This window comes from Caretta caretta, chromosome 9 (assembly GCF_965140235.1).
Source record: "Caretta caretta isolate rCarCar2 chromosome 9, rCarCar1.hap1, whole genome shotgun sequence".
NCBI lineage: Eukaryota > Metazoa > Chordata > Testudines > Cheloniidae > Caretta > Caretta caretta.
Genome location: NC_134214.1, coordinates 89,095,747 through 89,116,900, shown reverse-complemented (window position 1 = coordinate 89,116,900; position 21,154 = coordinate 89,095,747). Strand labels below are relative to the sequence as shown.

The window sequence follows — 21,154 nt, the reverse complement described above, 5'->3', positions numbered from 1 at the left end:
AACCTAAAGCTGAGCTGAGCTGCTTACTCAGAGCCCAACTCTGTAAACTTCAATGTGTCTTTTATGTTTGAAAAGGAACAAATTTGCATGGCAAAAAAGTTTCTGTGTAAATTCTAATGAATATCTTGTTTTTCTGAATTGCAAAATCTGTACATCAAACCCTACTCAAATCTTAGGCTCAAAAGTGGTATTCTGGTCAAGAAGGGTAGCAAAGCAGGTTCCAGAATGAGTAAATATTGGTACCAGGAAATTCCACTGAGCTTTAATTTAACTGGACAAAATGCACATTTTGATATAGTAGTATATGTGCCTCTATTCTATCTCAGATTATTTTTTTGTATGACCCATTAAAAGTTATTACCATGGGATACTTTTGTCATTTTGTTTTTGAATTCTTGCCTCTTCCCCTTTGTGTTTTACCCATTTCATTGCTTTGTCTTATTCAACGTCACCTTTTTTGGTCTTTTCTTAGTCCTTATTGGAAATGAGAATTAACCCATGAGCAAATAGTGCCAAAATCTATCTCACCTCTTCATGTATAGGCTTGGTCTTTGGTGTTTGGCTTTTTTTTGCCCATCTCTTTTACCCTAAATCTCTAACTAAAAAGTAGTTCTGTTTGTATGTATGTATGAAAAGATGGCTTTAAAAAGTCTGGTTTTTCATCTATATTGTTGATTGATGCTTTGTACTATTTAGATAGAGGTCTCCATTTTGGATTTTTCCATTAGAACTGACATTTATTCTTAAATGCAGGGTAAAACTTTCAAAAGCACCTAAGTCCTATTTTCACAAGTGACTTAGGCACTTGGGTTCCTAAATCCAATTTACTTTCAATGAGGATTCAACTCCTAGATGCCAAAGTCGATTTTGAAATTGGGACCGTTATCATATTTAATAATGGAGAGTATCCTCTCTAGAGATTTTTAAAATCATTCTATAGGACTATAGCAGAGATTTAATATCTATTAATTTTTTTTTGGCACCTGGTACAGTTGCTATTTAAGTCAATTGGAAAGACTCGCATTGACTTCAGTGGGAGTTGGATTGGACTTCAAGGCCCCTATTCCACAAAACACTTACTGCTTAAGAGTGTTGCTGAATAAGGATGGACTTAAGCATATGCTTAAGTGCTCTTCTGAGTTAAAAAATTTCCATAGAAAGGTTGTGATTTTCTATTAATTTTATAGGATTTCCCATAAAGGCTGCCTCAGAGACATTGGCAACTCGAGAGACATGATATAGAGAAGATATTTTCATAGTGAATACAGGAGATTGGGGCAGAAGAAGCCCCTTTCAGTAGCAATTAGCTTAAATGCATGTGAGTATATGGTAGTAAAATATGATTTGCGAAGCACTGCTTCAAGGCTTGCTACTGCTATTGTATAATGTCTCCTTTAAATAAACAAATAGCAAAGCAAAATCTAGCTTGCTCTCATGCAATATTTATCAATAGTTCTTTAGTAGTTTTTATAATAAATACTTCTGTCTCTAAGCAGTTTTACAGCAGACTGCATAGTCATGTCTATTTAGTAGAATTTTAGCCATTGGGAGATTTTTGTTGCTGTTTAGAAATATCAATGAATGTTCACCACAGCTTTATAATGAATAAAATCATTAATATTTTAAAAATATTTGCTTGGAATCAGTACCTTAATAAACTTCCTCTGGGATGTATTTCAGTTTTATTAGCCAGCAGTGATAAATAAAAGACTGAATTGGTGATGCTAGCTAGTTTTGTTAAAGGAAGACTGAAGAAAAGAGTCTTTGGCTATCCCTTTATGCGAGGATGATGTCTGCCAAGGGGGTTCATTGATGGGTGTTTAAGTGGCTGAGGAGCCCAGTTTGTGCTGTGCAGATTTTTCCACAGAAGTGACTGGTGTAATCTTGGACGAGACCAGGAAGTACCCAGATGTGAAACACATTAAATCATGGCAAGAAAATCCTTTTCACGTTCAGGATGGTTGCTGACTGTCAGTAGCTGAGATTAAAGTCTTCAGAAACAAAGCTGGTATAAATACAATGATATTTAAAAGGGTCTATATCCAACTCATTTAACAGAAACAATGTGAACTCTACCAGGGTGGCAAACAGGGCTTCTTAAGGCTTTTTAAAGCACTTATGCTAGGTCTTACATTTTAATGTTGCTTCTACAATAATCTTCTAAATGAGGTCTCCTCTCTCTAACTGTTGTTTTCCTGTAAGCGAAACATGCAGTGTTGGTTTTTAACAGGGTCTTAATTTGGCCTGTTTGTGAGCCTGCAGTTTGGCACCCACAGAAATAGGGGTCATTAGAGCTGGTGGGAGGGGTTGGGGCCCTTGTACTCACATGGAGTTAATGGTGCTGGATGCAATGGTCTGAATGGAGTAAATTGAACCCCTGGAAATGGAGGCTGCTTAAAAAAAATTGGGGTCCCAAATTTAGAGTGGAGACAAGCTTAGTGTCACTCTTCCCATGTTGGCCAGAAGCTGAGGTCATCTGCCTACAGGCTACAAACTAGGGCTCTGGTACTGCAGACTGTTTCATTCAGGCAGACTCCTGCATCCAGCCCAATTAATTTCCTTGGGGCTCCACCCAAACACAGCTACTTGCTGGATTAGGCCATAAGAAAGCTGCTATTTGTGGCCTGCTGTAATGACTAGCCAGCACACACCTTCTCTTTCTTGTCTGAGTGCATGTTCGATCTATTACTTTAGCGTTTTTTAATGCCTCTGGTTTTATTATGAGAAGCAGTAACCAAGATTTAGACTGGTCATATGCATTTCCTTATGCATCTCAAGGGCTGCAGTACCTTCAATGTACATCTATTTCTTTTAATACGTGGCTTGCATTTCTCTAATGTTTATTTGCATTTAATGAATAGTCTCTTAGTCTATCAATATTTCAGAAAAATCATGATTAACTGAGTGCAATAAACACATTTTAAACCCATATGCTTGAACTAATGGAGTTAAATTGGTGGCTCATGTTGACGAGCAGAAAGTTATTTTTTCCCAACTGGTTTCTAAGAAATGTCCTCTAGTCCTTAGCCACAAGTTTCAGGGACACTTGGGACATTTCATGTCAGTTTAATGGATGAACTGCTCCTGTTGAAACCAAATGGAGCTTTCTTCATGAAGACACCAGTAGGATTCAGCCTTTAACTTTTTTTCTTGCTATGGTAAAACCTTTATGACACCACCACCACATAGTAACAGACTATCTACGAGTGACTTGACTTGCATTCAAGCACTAAAATAATCTATGCTTTCATATGGAGAGTGCCAAACTCCACTTGCACAAGAGGAGCAAACAATGGGACCTCTTCAAGTCTGACAGTTGTATATGTAGGGCTGTACTAATTAATAGGCCAACAAAGGAAACTTGCAATGCATAGGGAGGGTGCTAAGAACGCAAATGTGGTGCAAACTCAACATACCGCAAACAAATGGAACCCATGTGACACAGAATGTGAAGAGATGAAATTTTTCAGTTGCTTATACACTAATGCTAGGAGTCTGGGTAACAGGCAAGAGAAACTGGCAATTCTCATTTGATGAGAAGAAAATGGATATACTTGGAATATATAGAAATGTGGTGGGAGAACTCACATAATTGGTATGTTAGAATCTCTGGTTATAACCTGTTTAGGAAGAATAGAATGGGCAAAAGAGGTATGTGTGGAGGGGTGATGCTCTACGTTAAAGATACAATTACTTGTTTTAGAGTTATATTGTTAACTCAGAACCACAGGATCTCAAATGCCTATGGATCAATGTGCTAACTAACAAAGCCCAGAAGGGAGTATTGTTGGGAGTCTGTTACAGATTGCTGAACCAAATGCTTTTAGCTGCTGTCAGTAGTGTGTGGAGAGAGAAAATATGGTGTTATGAGGGGACTTCAATTTGGGAGACTTATATTGGAGGTCCCACACAGCTGGCATTAACTTTGAAAGATTGTAGGTGGTGATTTTTCTAGCATCAAAGGTATGACACCCTACATGAGGTAACACTTTTTCACCTCTTTATGACAGATAAAGATTATTAATTACTGGACGCGAAGCTGGTGGTTGTCTAGGGACCAGTGATTATGACCGCCTTACTTCAATATGGGCAAACAGAGGATGGTCCCAGTCAGTAATATATATCCTTGGTGCTTCAAAGGGGTAATTTCCTAAAGGTGAGGAAAAATTACAGAAAAATGGAAATTCTTAATTTTATAAGAAGAGTTTATTGGCCAAAAAGGCACAATTCCATAGTTAAAAAAGATGATACCTTTGGCCATCCTGATTCAGTTGTGAACTGAAGGCAACAATTAGAAATAAAAAACCAAACATTACAGTAATAGATAGCAATTAATAAAATTAGAAGTTACAAAGTGCAGAAAATTGATATGAGAAGCTAAAGAATATGGAGGAGTATCCATGGCGGGCACAGCTCAGGACAATAAAAAGGATTTGTTAAAAGTATAACAGGAACAAAAGAAATCCTAGTCATATTGTAGGTCCATTACTAGTTGGAGATGTAGTTAACTTGCTAATAATAGTGCTTAAAAGGCAAACATGTTCAGTAAATATTTGTTCTGTATTTGAAAAGAAGCAGGATGATGTGCTTGTATCACATGAGGAGGAGGATGTGCTTTCCAGTCCATTAGTAAGCAAGGAGAATGTTAAATTAAGAATAAACATTTTTTTAAATGAACAGGCTAAGGTAACTTGCACCCAAGAGTCCTAAAAGAGTTGTCTGAGGAGATCTCTGGCCTGCTGATGTTCATTTTTAATAAATCTTGAAATCTCAGGGAAATTCTAGAATCCTGGAAGAGTGCTAATATTATACCAGTATTCAAAAAGGGCAAGTGGAATGGTATAGCTAACTATAAACCAGTTAGTCTGACATCAATCCCATTAATCTCAAATAGCTGTCAATGGAGAATTGTCATTGTGAGTGTTTCAAGTGGAGTTCCTGAAGGGTCAATACTCAGCCCAATGCTATTCAACATTTTCATTAGTAATCTGGAACTAAGTATAGTTAAAATTTGATGAAATTTGTGGATGACAAAAAGATTGTCAAAGTGGTAAAAAGAATCACAGGACAGTCAGACAAAGTGGTCTGGATCACAGTGGTAAGTGGGGCCCACTTAAACAAAATGCATTTTAATACAGCCACATGAAAAGTTATACATCTAGGAGCAAGGAATGCAGGCCATGCCTACAGAATGGGTACGGTGTCCTTGAAAGCAGTGACTCTAAAAAGGATATCGCTGTAGTAGTGGACAAGAAACTCAACACATGCTCCCCATGCGCTGCTGTGGCATAAAGGGCTAATGTGATCCTTAGGTATATAAACATGGGACTAATGAATCCGCATAGGGAGGTGATTTTACCTCTCTGTGGCCTTGATAATCCAGTACTGACACTAAAGTGCTCCATCCAGTTCTGGTGTCAACATTTTAAAAAGGATGTTGAAAAATTGGAGAGGGTGTAGAAAAGAGCCACAAAAATGATTTGAGAGCTTGAGAACATGCTGTACAGCAAGACTTAAACTAAACAGATTGAGCTCTTTATCAAAAAGAAGGGAAGTGACTTGATTACAGTGTTATAACTAACTTCATGGGGAGAAAATACGGAGTACTAAAGGGCATATAATCTAGCAGAGAAAGGCATAAGAAGAAGCAAGCGAGAAGCTTAAAGCCAGATGAATTTAAATTGGAAATAAGACCTATTTTTAACAGTGAGGGTGATTCATTACTGGAACAAACTACCAAGGAGAGTGGTGGATTCTCCATCTCTTGAAGTTTTCAAATAAAGAATGGCTGCCTTTCTGGAAGATTTGCTTTAGTCAAACACAAGTTATTGCTTGTTACTGGGGTAACTGGGTAAAATTTCAGGGCCTGTGATACACAGGAGCTCCGACTAGATGACTGATGGTCTCTCCTGGTCTTAACCTCTGTGAAAGCCGGGTTTAGTATGTGCTGTTTTGGAAGCATATTTTTAAATGTTAAAGTGATATTTACCTCTTTATTAAAAGGGCAGCTAGGCACCAACCAGCATCTGGAGAGCTGCAGCAGCACAGGGAGTCGGTCAGGAAGGGGTGATTTCAAGGAGCAGCAGGCTGTAATCCCAGCTCCGGAGAGCTCACAATCCCCGTTGTTTTGTTTGTGCAGTGCCTACTACAATAGGTCTCTGTTTGGGGTCGTTGAGTGCACCTGCAGTAGGGAAAATAAACAACAATAACTGCCTAGGAGGAAAAAAAAGGGCAGCAACTGTCTCACGTCTCTATGCTGTTGCTGATATGCTCCTTGTTTGGCATCTTGGGACCGGGATGAAGAATACCGGGGAGCAGGAGGACCACATTTTAGGGTCTGTGTATGCTCAATCCCGTGTCTACCGCCCTTTGTTAATTATGATCTCCAATTGTTTTTCATCATGTGGTAGCCATTGGTGTATTGGTTTTCTTATAGTTTTCTCTGATTAAGATTGATTATACGATGTGAGGAGACTGACCAGTTCTGGGGACTTTTCATTGGATCACAACCTTGCCATCTATCTGACCAGATACCCATTATAGTGAGGTACCTGCATGGCCACTGACACTTGAGTGCCTCGATAATATTAATGAATGTATCCTCAGCACCCTTGTGAGTCAAAATATTATTAAGTGGAGAAACTAAGACAGAAAAGTGAAATGACTTGACAAAGCTAATTCCAACAGATCCTGGGGTTAGATCCCAGATGTTAATAGCTGCCAACTCAATGCTTCCTCTTCTAGACAATACTCTCATATCCTGTATGCCTATTACTTGAATGCCTTAAATGGTATATGTGTAAATGTATCTGATATTCCTGCCCTATATCCAAGGCTTTGTCATAGGTCTTACAAGATCTTGCATACTTATTAAGGCATTTTCTGTTTCTCTCTTCATTTTAAGGAATACAGTTACAGGACTTGGGAGACAGTGCAATTTCGATGCTACAAAATTGGTGTCTAAACAGTCAAACTTTCTACAGAAACAGAAAAGCTCAACAGAAAATCTCCCTTTCCTTTGTTTGCTTTCCATTTCAGGATGTGTAATGTTGACGCTGGTGCACCTTGTGGTCATGTGGCAAAATGGAAAAAAAAATGCATGCTCAAAACAATTAGCTCCTACGTAGCTCTGTGTCATGGATTCTATGCTGGCTTTGAATAGTCACTGCAGTCGTGCTGCAGCAAGTGGTGAGTGATGGATGAACTGAAGAACGCCTTGCCCAGTGCAGAGTGAATGTCAACAATGATGTACAATCAGAGTGGTACTATGCTCTTTGCTGTGTGGTACAGACACAAGACAGGCACAGTAATCAGCTTAGCAGTTAGGAAAGGCAAACTTTGACATTAACGTGGCTTAGATGTGGCCTTATAACTATTGGGAATGTTGCTTTCAGATCCGTTGCTTACATATGTGAATGAAAATGTTTATTTGGTGCCAGTTTGTGCTCAACGGTGTCCTTTATGTATCTGGAGAAATTGACTTTCACCAAGATACGGAGAATTCAATTCTCATCCCATCTGCACCATTGTAACTCCATTGACGTTCCCCAGTTTAGGTGGGAGAAGTATCAGGCGTAGAGAGGTAAAAGTTGTTTTACAGGTTCATTGTGCAGATTATCTATCAAGGAAGGAAGTAAATTCATTTTCCAGATGACTTGGTCCCAATGTACAAGTCACAAAAATAGTTGAAGTTTCCTAAGCAAATGGATTTAGGCTACTGGATTGTATAGCTTAAATAAACTCCATCCAGAGTGCTGTTTTGGTGAGGGGGATATCACTTGTACTTGGTTTAAAAATGGGCAAATATTATACATGGACATTTGAACGCTTTTGATTGTTCAAATAAAAAATGATGATGTTTTCATTTGGCGATTAGAATGTGGACCAGATTTCGTTTTTGGGTTGCATGTATACACATGCCTTAAAAGCCACAGCCAGGATAGTAACTTCAGGGCAAATATTACTCCCTTCAAACCTATGGAGATGCTGTTTTCAGCTCCTCCATAGCCAGAGCTACAGAGGGTGGTGTATTAGGAAGGTTTTGGTTTACATTTGTGTGTGGTGGGGTGGGAATACCTGGCAGAGACCTGGAGAGCTGGGAAACTAGACTCTTACAATAACCACTTAAATAAGAGGTGAAGGAATGAGCACTTCCACAATGTGTATCTAAAAAGCGCACACCCTGAATCCTAATTACCCCCATCCCTGTCTCAGCCCCTGTAGATTATTCCATGGATGTGTGTGGGAAGCAGGGACTGGTGCATAATTCAACCTGAGTATGGTCTCTCATTCAATGTGCCTTTGCTGTGCTACTATGCACCTGTTTGGGAGCAATTATGACAGAAGCCACAGTTTAGCCCTATATCTCTTAAAATGAGACTGAATACAGTATTTAGGCTTGTTCAGAGAGAAATAAATTGGATAATCAAAGCTATATATTGTCTGTTCCCTTATTTAGAGAAATCCTGGATAATCTCTCATTTTGCTTTGTTAGGCACATGGATTAAGATAGAGCATTCCAAAAATATTCACCTGTAAAGCGTCTCCAGAAGAACACTTCCCCAGGAATAAATGTGAGAGTGTAAAATTAGTTCTCTGAAGCAAAATGGCTACATGCCCAATAGACTTCCAGTCCTAAATCTAAAGTTATTTGCTTTTTCTTCTCTTTTAACACTTTTATTTTTTTTAAAGTGGAGTCAGAACAGCGTCTCATATCCATGACGAATGTGCGACAAACTGGACTGACAATTTGAAAAAAATTACAACAATGATACAGAAATTATTGCTTTCACTTCAAAATTCAATTATGAGCCCTTATTGTTGAAAACCTGTGCACTTGTTCTTTTGTTCTGATAATGATTTTTTTGTGAAATTCTCCAACTCCAGTATTTTTAAATGTATTGCTGCTCTTTTCAGCAATCCACATTTGAAAGATTAGCAGGTGAATACAATATTTCCCATAATCCTGACATGAGACAATAGCTTCCTGTAGTGGTCTCAGACTTTTGTGGGTCACTCGTGGCTTAAATTAACCTTTGCTGGTTTTTTTTTGTTTTGTTTACAGATAACCATTAGAAAATGGCTAAGGATACCATAAGGCAACTGGAATTTTCCCTTATCTATTGAATCTCGCTTACAAGGATTAATGAGCAGGAGATGGGAGCTTCTGCTACAGAAACTGAGTAAGTCTTATGGCCTTTATAGCAAACTCTTTGTTGATTTAGTAGAAATTGTGTTTCACTAGCAGGGTAATTCATCAACATGAAGCACTAATACCACTGTATACAGTAAAAATCAATTTTGTACACGACTCAAAGCTTACTAGAAACCTTATGCTTTGAAGCAGTTGATTTTTCTGTTTTGTTCTTTTATATGACAAATGATTATCCAAAACTAAAACAAGTAGACTTACTTAGACGAGTCAAGCTTTTTTAATCAAACTATTTGACAAAAATCCTGTGCATTCAGACATACTTTTTTCTATTGGAAATAAAAGCATTTAATTTTATAATTTAATGACCTGTTTGTCCACAAATCTGAGTAAATGATAAAATACCAGTTCGAACATATTATATAGTGTGGCATTTGTTAGAAAATATCTGCGCTGTCATTAGATGGAAAATATTTGTCCATGACATGGGCTTGCTGATACAATGACATGTGAATACAATGGCCTGTGTGTTCAGGGTTAAGGTTTCCCAGATTAATATGGGTTGGTTTTGCTGGCATTGGGAGATCAGAACATATCGTACAGCTCTGTCCCTTTTTATTCTGGAAGGCCTTTAGCAGAGTGTGTGTTGTCATTGCTACAGTGACAATAACCTTGGGAGTAACTGGCTGATGTCTTGGTTCCCCCTCTGTTGGGACACATTAGTTGTATAATATGGACTGGTACAGAAATAAACAGAAGATGGAAGAGACTATCCAGGAATGACAGCACCATAACTCTAGGTCCTTCCAGTGTGTCACGTCATGTAGAATGAAAGCTCACTGTGAGCTTGGCAGGACAGTAGATAAGGAGGAGACTTACTCTGGTCAAAATCTCTCTCTCCCTCTTGCTAATGAAAAACCCCAGTCTCTGAAAACTGTTTTTCTGTGGCTCTCAGTCTTAGCTGCATGCATATATTAGTAAGAAATTTTAATTTTTCTTCTTGAGAACAGAATGAATTACAAGCTAAATGAAGCCTGGGTATAAACACTGCTAATGTTTTATAATTGGAGTATGTGTCTCAAGCTGTCACTGGAGCCCCTCCACTTACCCAAAGACTGCTCAAAGCTGAATGCTCATGATGTCAAAATTCCCCACACTTAATACCTGACTAAAATCCTTTATTAGGTCCAAAATGGTGTATTGTGCTTTAAAGGGTGAAAAGAAATGATGGTTTTACTAAAATCCTGTTTGAATCATTCTCCTTGGATGTAATGTTGAGTACAAGGGCTAAGGAGTCAGGCTTGTCTGGACACAACACATTTCATGAACTGTTCAATCGCTCAGCTCAGGCTGAGTTAACTGAGGCTTCTGGGGACCCACGAGTTCCCACTGGGTATGCTTAGAGGCTTACCACAAGCATTATCATCATCACTCTCACAATAACATTACATATCTTTATTGGTAGTCACTCCCAAGCCAATAATATACTTATCCTTATCCAGGAAGTTTGCTATGAACTTGGAAAATGATATACACATAACTCTTTATTTATACGCATCTTAAATAAACTGAATCGGCAATTTATTTATACATAGCTTCCATTAAATGTTATGCATGATGTCTATCTTTACTTCAGTTTTAAAAGGTCCCCACTGAGCCCCCATTTAAAAACTCAGCACTTACTGTATCATAGTTTCTTGTCTTCTGTGTACATACCATATATGTGAGTACTCACAATAAGCTTGATTTTCAACCTGCAAATAATGGAATGAACAATTTGTTCTGCATAATTATTTGTACCTGCCTTATAGGTCACCTACCTAGCTGTGCCCAAATCAGAGACTTGGACATCTAAGCAAACTTAGCTGTGGAAGCATAATTAGGCTCACAGGTATTGGTGTCTGTAATTTGCACACATAAAACTGGAGAGCAGCGCAGGACAACCTAACCCGGTCTGGGCCTGTCATTTAAAAAAGAGAGCTGCTATATGTGCAGCCAAGGCTATTGAATGTTATGACTGTTGTTAGCGTGTCATTGCCTCATGTAAAGGTGAGCCAAAATGGGGACACCTCGTTCAGCTGGATGTCTAGGAACGTCGTTCTGGTTAACAGTCCAAACTTGAAGACAATTAGAATAAAATAATTGCCATTGAAAAAGTATCTTCCTTTTCTATATCTTGTCCTAATAGAATAGCCCAGATTTTTACATTACATTCTATCAGGCTGAGTCCTTTCTGGGTCTAACTCTATTGAATAAATGGATTTATATCTGCATTACATTGGAATAACCCGTGGAGAATCAGGTGCTGTGAATTACATTCTAGCTGTTGTCATTAACTCTTGGCTATGCTGCTGCTGTTCTCTTAGCCTGCATGGCCTGAGGCAGGGAAGCAGCTGCTTTGTCACAAGTCAAAACAGAGCAGACTAATTTCAGCATAGGGAAGACAGCAAGGTTAGTTTATTAGATGCAGTGATATGATTTATTCTTAAACCTATAAAGCAAAAGCTACAGAGAAAAGGGAAATAATCCAGTGAGTGGTCATTCTTTTCGGGGACCAGCATAAAATTGTAATCAAGATTTCCAAAAAGAGCAAGCCTTTTCCCCCCTATGTAAACAACTGGAAAATTACCATTATAAGCTTTCTGCCTAGTGAATGGCTTGTATAAGGACTGACTTCCCTGCATAGTCCTGCTAAAGATGGGGGTGAGGGTCGGGAAATGGATGTGTGTGTTCTGTCAGTAATCTCCTTCTGCTTTAAATTTAAATCTGCAACTTTATTTTTACACTTTTTGCCTGTTTCTTGTGGCAACAAGGAGGAAAAGGTAAAAATTTGCATTCACCCTTTGGGCCTAATTGAGAGTCAAAGGAAAAAGTCTTAGTGTGTTAGAGAGTGTGAATCAAGGAGCATAATTGGCATTTGTAGACAGATCACTGTATTAGACCAGATTTATGCCAGTGTAGAGGGGTTATCACCATATTATTACTACTTTGAATGCCAGGTTTCAGTGATACATTTGCTATGGGTTTTAACATCATCCTCTTCGTCGTTCATCATTACAGTTCATGATATCTCTTAATCCAGGCTTTCTATTCATCACATTTGTCTCCAGTTCTGGGAAGGGCTTTCATCTAGGAAGAACTCCCGAGGGCTTCAGTTTTTGGATGCTCACAGTTTTTTCATAATTTTGTTGGTCCTCTTTCATCATCTAAGCACCAGCAGCCTATAATCAGAAAATATCACTGGTTACAAGGAGGAGTAGAAGAGAGAGAGAGGGAGAAAGATGGTATAGAAAGAGGTAGATGGGGTGGCTGACCTGTATTATTTTAAAAAGTATATACATTGACGGCTTTTATTTCTCTCCACCTCCCTTGCTCTCTTTGTATGTTGCATGTCTTCTTAGCCTTTAAACTATTTGAGTCACTTTGTAGGTGCTACAAGAGTACAAATAACAATACTCAGACTACGTACATCATACATGGGTAGGACAGACGGAATTGGCATTTCATGGAATTCAGTGAGAGCAAAGTTAGGCCAATGCTGAACAGTTCTTGAAAATCCCACCCTAAATCTCTTCAAAACTTTAAACATTCTCTCCTAGCCCTGTAACAGCCCACATATGTGCACACACACTCTCTCTCTCTCTCCCCACTCCCTTTTCCCAGAAACCAGATTCTGGTCTTAGTTACCTCAGTGTAGTTGCAGAGACATTCAATGAGTTGGAATTAAGCCAGATTGACTCTAGTTTAAATGAGATCAGCATCTGGCCCAGAGTCCACTGCCTACTGAATGGGAGTGCATTGGAAGGATATCAGTAACTCTCTTATTCCAATATCTTTATCATATGCAATGGTGGCATCACCCTTCTTCATAAGATGGTAGGGTTGCCAACCCTCTGGGATTATCCTGGAGTCTCCAGGAATTGAAGCTTAATGAAAGATTGTGTCATGTTATGAAACCTCCAGCAATATGTCCAACCAAAACAGGCAACCCTGTTAGACAGTCTTCTAGATGGAATTGTGGCTCTGAAATTGTACAATGAGTTGATTGTCTGTCTGATCTAATATGAGTAAGATCACATAACAGACTGAGGGATGCCCATGTAATATTCAGATTTCAGTCGTTTGCTTACAGAATGTCTGGCTTATTTTATTTGGAGAGGGCAGAATTGCTTCCAAAAACTGTTTAACTAAAAAAACCAAAACAAAACACCCACTTTCTGAACTGTCTAGCTGCAGCCAGGACTAAGAATACTACTAAGAAACTACAGTCTATCGGTGATCTTCCTGAAAACACCATACTGGCCACTATGGATGTAGAAACCCTCTACACCAACATTCCACACAAAGATGGACTGCAAGCCGTCAGGAACACTATCCCCGATAATGTCACGGCAAACCTGGTGGCTGAACTTTGTGACTTTGTCCTCACCCATAACTATTTCACATTTGGGGATAATGTATACCTTCAAATCAGCGGCACTGCTACGGGTACCCACCTGGCCCCACAGTATGCCAACATTTTTATGGCTGACTTAGAACAACACTCCCTCAGCTCTCGTCCCCTAATGCCCCTACTCTACTTGCGCTACATTGATGACATCTTCATCATCTGGACCCATGGAAAAGAAGCCCTTGAGGAATTCCACCATGATTTCAACAATTTCTATCCCACCATCAACCTCAGCCTGGACCAGTCCACACAAGAGATCCACTTCCTCGACACTACGGTGCTAATAAGCGATGGTCACATAAACACCACCCTATACCGGAAACCTACTGACCGCTATGCCTACCTACATGCCTCCAGCTTTTATCCAGACCACACAACACGATCCATTGTCTACAGCCAAGCTCTACAATACAACCGCATTTGCTTCAACCCCTCAGACAGAGACAAACACCTACAAGATCTCTATCAAGCGTTCTTACAACTACAATACCCACCTGCTGAAGTGAAGAAACAGATTGACAGAGCCAGAAGAGTACCCAGAAGTCACCTAATACAGGACAGGCCCAACAAAGAAAATAACAGAATGCCACTAGCTATCACCTTCAGCCCCAACTAAAACCTCTCCAACGCATCATCAAGAATCTACAACCTATCCTGAAGGACGACCCATCACTCTCACAGATCTTGGTAGACAGGCCAGTCCTTGCCTACAGACAGCCCCCCAACCTGAAGCAAATACTCACCAGCAACCACACACCACACAACAGAACCACTAACCCAGGAACCTATCCTTGCAAGAAAGCCTGTTGCCAACTGTGTCCACATATCTATTCAGGGGACACCATCACAGGGCCTAATCACATCAGCCACACTATCAGAGGCTCGTTCACCTGCACATCTACCAATGTGATATATGCCATCATGTGCCAGCAATGCCCCTCTGCCATGTACATTGGTCAAACTGGACAGTCTCTACGTAAAAGAATAAATGGACACAAATCAGACGTCAAGAATTATAAAATTCAAAAACCATTTGGAGAACACTTCAATCTCTCTGGTCACTCGATAACAGATGTAAAAGTTGCAACTCTTCAACAAAAAATCTTCAAAAACAGACTCCAACGAGAGACTGCTGAATTGAAATTAATTTGCAAACTGGATACAATTAACTTAGGCTTCAATAGAGACTGGGAGTAGGTGTGTCACTACACAAAGTAAAACTATTTCCCCATGTTTATTCCCCCCCCTCCACCCCCAACTGTTCCTCAGATGTTCTTGTCAACTGCTGGAAATGGCCTACCTTGATTATCGCTACAAAAGGCCTCCCTCCTCCCCCCCCCCCACTCTCCTGCTGGTAATAGCTCACCTTAAGTGATGACTCTGGTTACAGTGTGTATGGTAACACCCATTGTTTCATGTTCTCTATGTATATAAGTCTCCCCACTGTATTTTCCACTGAATGCATCCGATGAAGTGAGCTGTAGCTCACAAAAGCTTATGCTCAAATAAATTGGTTAGTCTCTAAGGTGCCACAAGTCCTCCTTTTCTTTTTGCAAATACAGACTAGCACGGCTGCTACTCTGAAACGTGACGAAGAATATGACTCTCTTTTCCCTCAGCGTTAAACCTCAACAAATATTAGAGTTAAATATTGGCACCCAGAGCACAGAGAAACTCACCTTATCATCAGCTGTCATTCTGATCTGACAATACTGTATTATATCCTCAATAGCTACTTCTACAAGCAAACAATGAGTGGCATAAATGACTGTGCTGGTCTGACATGGGAAATTTGACTTGTCAGCCAGGGAAGAATGAGGCAGAAGTTTGTTTGTTTTTTTACATGGCCAAAATATTTAGCATAAAACCATATGGTAAAGGGATGGCTGTGTTTAATGGATGTCACCATTTGTACCACCCCCACCCCACCTTTATTTGGAGTGCCCTGCTTTTGCTGCATAGCTGTGAGCTCTAAGGAGGGAATAAGAAATTGGTTTTGTGCAACCCAAAAGCATGGCTCATTTGCGCAAGCTCTGTATTCCTGGGTGCCTGCCGCATTTGTAGTGGTAGGGCCGGGGTGTGGATGCATGGGGTTACATTCTTTTACAGCAGACCTTCCTATCCATTCTGACCGTCTTGGGCTCACATTATAGAAAGCAAAATACATTTCTGCTGGACAGAGCCTCATAAAAAGCACACTCCAAGTAACTCAAGTATTTGAGCTTATTTGAATAGGGTCTTGGCTAAAATCACCATGAATTTACTTGCAAATGTTCAATTTCTGTAAAGTGTTTAGCAAGTGTCTTGATTATCTGACAATTTACTGTACTTCATTTTTTAAAAAATGAATAAATAGAATCTTTCAAAATCAAAAAGAAAAGGAGTACTTGTGGCACCTTAGAGACTAACCAATTTATTTGAGCATGAGCTTTCGTGAGCTACAGCTCACTTCATCAGATGTATACCGTGGAAACTGCAGCAGACTTTATATACACACAGAGAATATGAAACAATACCTTCTCCCACCCCACTGCTGGTAATAGCTTATCTAAAGTGATCAACAGGTGGGCCATTTCCAGCACAAATCCAGGTTTTCTCACCCTCCACCCCCCCCCACAAATTCACTCTCCTGCTGGTGCTAGCCCATCCAAAGTGACAACTCTTTACATAATCAAGTCGGGCTATTTCCTGCATAGATCCAGGTTTTCTCACATCCCCCCCCACCCCCATACACACACAAACTCACTCTCCTGCTGGTAATAGCTCATCTAAACTGACCACTCTCCAAGTTTAAATCCAAGTTAAACCAGAACATCTGGGGGGGGGGGGGGTAGGAAAAAACAAGAGGAAACAGGCTACCTTGCATAATGACTTAGCCACTCCCCCCAGTCTCTATTTAAGCCTAAATTAATAGTATCCAATTTGCAAATGAATTCCAATTCAGCAGTTTCTCGCTGGAGTCTGGATTTGAAGTTTTTTTGTTTTAAGATAGCGACCTTCATGTCTGTGATTGCGTGACCAGAGAGATTGAAGTGTTCTCCGACTGGTTTATGAATGTTATAATTCTTGACATCTGATTTGTGTCCATTTATTCTTTTACGTAGAGACTGTCCAGTTTGACCAATGTACATGGCAGAGGGGCATTGCTGGCACATGATGGCATATATCACATTGGTGGATGTGCAGGTGAACGAGCCTCTGATAGTGTGGCTGATGTTATTAGGCCCTGTGATGGTGTCCCCTGAATAGATATGTGGGCACAATTGGCAACGGGCTTTGTTGCAAGGATAAGTTCCTGGGTTAGTGGTTCTGTTGTGTGGTATGTGGTTGTTGGTGAGTATTTGCTTCAGGTTGGGGGGCTGTCTGTAGGCAAGGACTGGCCTGTCTCCCAAGACTTGTGAGAGTGTTGGGTCATCCTTTAGGATAGGTTGTAGATCCTTAATAATGCGTTGGAGGGGTTTTAGTTGGGAGCTGAAGGTGACGGCTAGTGGCGTTCTGTTATTTTCTTTGTTAGGCCTGTCCTGTAGTAGGTAACTTCTGGGAACTCTTCTGGCTCTATCAATCTGTTTCTTTACTTCTGCAGGTGGGTATTGTAGTTGTAAGAAAACTTGACAGAGATCTTGTAGGTGTTTGTCTCTGTCTGAGGGGTTGGAGCAAATGCGGTTGTATCGCAGAGCTTGGCTGTAGACGATGGATCGTGTGGTATGGTCAGGGTGAAAGCTGGAGGCATGCAGGTAGGAATAGCGGTCAGTAGGTTTCCGGTATAGGGTGGTGTTTATGTGGCCATTGTTTATTAGCACTGTAGTGTCCAGGAAGTGGATCTCTTGTGTGGACTGGACCAGGCTGAGGTTGGTGGTGGGATGGAAATTGTTGAAATCATGATGGAATTCCTCAACGGCTTCTTTTCCATGGGTCCAGATGATGAAGATGTCATCAATATAGCGCAAGTAGAGTAGGGGCTTTAGGGGACGAGAGCTGAGGAAGCGTTGTTCTAAATCAGCCATAAAAATGTTGGCATACTGTGGGGCCAGGTGGGTACCCGTAGCAGTGCCGCTGATCTGAAGGTATACATTGTCCCCAAATGTGAAATAGTTATGGGTAAGGACAAAGTCACAAAGTTCAGCCACCAGGTTAGCCGTGACATTATCGGGGATAGTGTTCTTGACGGCTTGTAGTCCATCTTTGTGTGGAATGTTGGTGTAGAGGGCTTCTACATCCATAGTGGCCAGGATGGTGTTATCAGGAAGATCACCGATGGATTGAAGTTTCCTCAGGAAGTCAGTGGTGTCTCGAAGGTAGCTGGGAGTGCTGGTAGCGTAGGGCCTGAGGAGGGAGTCTACATAGCCAGACAATCCTGCTGTCAGGGTGACAATGCCTGAGATGATGGGGCGCCCAGGTTTATGGATCTTTGGTAGTAGATAGAATATCCCAGGTCGGGGTTCCAGGGGTGTGTCTGTGCGGATTTGATCTTGTGCTTTTTCAGGAAGTTTCTTGAGCAAATGCTGTAGTTGCTTTTGGTAACTCTCAGTGGGATCATAGGGTAATGGCTTGTAGAAACTCGTGTTGGAGATCTGCCGAGCAGCCTCTTGTTCATATTCCGACCTATTCATGATGACAACAGCACCTCCTTTGTCAGCCTTTTTGATTATGATGTCAGAGTTGTTTCTGAGGCTGTGGATGGCATTGCGTTCCGCATGGCTGAGGTTATGGGGCAAGTGATGCTGCTTTTCCACAATTTCAGCCCGTGCACGTCGGCGGAAGCACTCTATGTAGAAGTCCAGTCTGCTGTTTCGACCTTCAGGAGGAGTCCATCTAGAATCCCTCTTTCTGTAGTGTTGGCAGGGAGACCTCTGTGGATTAGTATGTTGTTCAGAGGTATTTTGGAAATATTCCTTGAGACGGAGACGTCGAAAATAGGATTCTAGGTCACCACAGAACTGTATCATGTTCGTGGGGGTGGAGGGGCAGAAGGAGAGGCCCCGAGATAGAACAGCTGCTTCTGCTGGGCTGAGAGTATAGTTGGATAGGTTAACAATATTGCTAGGTGGGGTGAGGGAACCTAGCAATATTGTTTGGGGTATGAAGCTGATACCTCAATGTGAGGTGCATCTGGAAACATTAAGTTGCATCTGGTTTCAGATTGAAATGAGGTCATTATCTACTTTAATGATCACCCCTCCCCATCCTAATATCAGCTATGAGGGAAGGACTTTATACAGTATGAAGAATTGTGCATACATATTAGATGCCAAGAATTATAACATTTGGAAAGTAGGGAGTATGATGGATCAAGAGAATAGTAATGGGATAAAGAGCTTTAAACCTCTAGATTGCCGGTTCAGTTCCAGGGCAGGCTAGTAGTTATTTATTATTTGTGTTACTGTAACACCTAGGAGCCCCAGTTATGCTGGGTGCCATACAAAAAAATCATAAAAAGATGATCCCTTCCCCCAAATCTTACAATCTAATTGTAAGAGAGGACAACAGAAGGCTACAGATAGACTGACAGAGGAGTACCAGAACACAGTGAAAGAATTCCACTCCATATGGCTAAATGCAGTGCCTTGCATAATGACAGGTTTCAGAGTAACAGCCATGTTAGTCTGTATTCGCAAAAAGAAAAGGAGTACTTGTGGTACCTTAGAGGCTAACCAATTTATCTGAGCATAAGCTATCCGATGAAGTGAGCTGTAGCTCACGAAAGCTTATGCTCAAATAAATTGGTTAGTCTCTAAGGTGCCACAAGTACTCCTTTTCTTTTTGCGAATACAGACTAACACGGCTGTTACTCTGAAACCAGTGAAAGGATATTGGTTAGTGTGATAAGCTGTGGTCTCAGCACACCAGCAGCCTAGCCATTATTAAGTTGTTTTGTTTTTTGTACCCTTCACACCAAAGTAGAGATTTGAAGGAAGATAATCTAATGAAGGAAGATAATGTTGCGGATGTTTGCGAGGACCTCCTCCTGAGTTGACGGGCAGGATGGGGGAAAAGCACGAAGCTACATGTTTGAAATTTAACCAGTGGGTAATGGAGGCTGATGAAGGCAGGAGTAGACCTTTTTGATTCAGAATGAGATGTTAGATAGGAGGGGGATAGGGAGTGACTAGAAATGAGTCTGAGCCACACATTTAGGAACTGGAGCTTGAGTATGGGCAGGTCTCTAGCAGTTACCCAAATCAATTTCAGTCTGATGGCACATGTGAAATAAACATGGAGGTCTGAATCCAGTTCTTAAAGGACAAATCAACATTATGGACCTGTGCTTTCCAGGGGAAATAATTACCAGGGTGAATGAACTAATACGAGGTTGTGTAATGAGACTGTTAATGAGTACTTAGAAAACTTTTGCTCCATAGTGATCTATCCCTCACAATGTCGGGGGAAATGGTGAGAGAGAGATTCTGTTGTATGAAAACTGAGACCAGCCTGGATGCCAGAGCTCCTGGTCTTTCCAAAAGAATGTAAATTGGGGTTGGTCTGTTCCCCATAACTCAAGAGGGAATCCCATCTAATATAGTTTGTAGTGAAGTGTAAGATTAAATGAGACTCTGTAAATGTAGGCTTTTGCTGTTTTAAAATCACTTTCTCTAATGGTTTATTCCTTTTGCTAATAAACCTCTTTATTTTATGAAGGCTGTTGGTCACTGTATAGCACTGGTCACAAGCTCTCAGAGGCAAGAAACACAGGTGTCCCAACAGACCTGCCCAATAATAAGCTGTTGGTATAGATGGAGTGTTGTATCCAGATCCCAGTCTAACAGTGTGAGACTTGGGAAATTCTACCCTGTAATAGGGCAACCTGCCTCCTAAAGGGCCAGAGCTGGTCAGCCCTATTCAGTTAGCCCATCCTTGCTACATCTGTGCAGGGTAGAGTGAAAAAGAGGAAAGCCGAGCAGAACTGTGTGCTGACTGGAGAGGAGGGCAGAATGCTCTGAGGAACCAGAGAAGAGCTTAAGGCAGAGAGAGGGCTGTGGGAGGCTCCAAATAAGAAGGCCTGGAGTGAAAGAGCCCAGAGTACCCCAAATAAGCCCAGGACAGGCTGAGGGGAGAGACGGAAAGGAAGGTGAAAGTTGAGCCGAGAGAGTGGGCAGAAGTTTTATTAGATATTAGAGGAAAGAAGACCGTCGTCTTGGGAAGGAGGGGCTGGGCCCCATTGGAGGTTGGGGCTAAGACTTGCATTTTCTTTGGTTTGGACTCAGATACCCCGGCAGGTATTTTCTTAGTAGCTTGGCTGGAGGGCCAAGTCATATCTATGTCAGTGCGTCACCAAAGCAGCCCAGAAGGCATTGGAGGCTGGGTGGAGTCTCACAAGCCCAAAGTGAAACTGGGGTAAAGCTGGTGCAACGCTTCACTACTCCATGAGGGAGCACTTGGGACAGTGAGCTTCGTCAGACTCCACAAGCCAGGCAAAGGCATAATGCCAAACACCTGAGGGGGTAGCATCGGAGAAACTATGAAGGGGGACCATAGTGCAAGCAGCCCTGTAACCATGACAAGTACCCATGTGAGTGTAGTGTTCTGCACACTGTCCCTTGTCCGGACTTCTAACT

At 41.0% G+C, this 21,154-nt stretch overlaps 1 long non-coding RNA gene across 1 annotated transcript in view; it reads left to right on the top strand.

Annotated features, from left to right (window-relative positions):
* Positions 1-21,154, top strand: part of LOC142073238 (uncharacterized) — a 416,891-nt gene that overhangs the window by 293,049 nt on the left and 102,688 nt on the right. Inside the window, exon 3 of the long non-coding RNA XR_012670008.1 lies at positions 9,065-9,182. This is a non-coding gene — a long non-coding RNA (uncharacterized LOC142073238). The remainder of the gene's footprint in view (positions 1-9,064; positions 9,183-21,154) is intronic.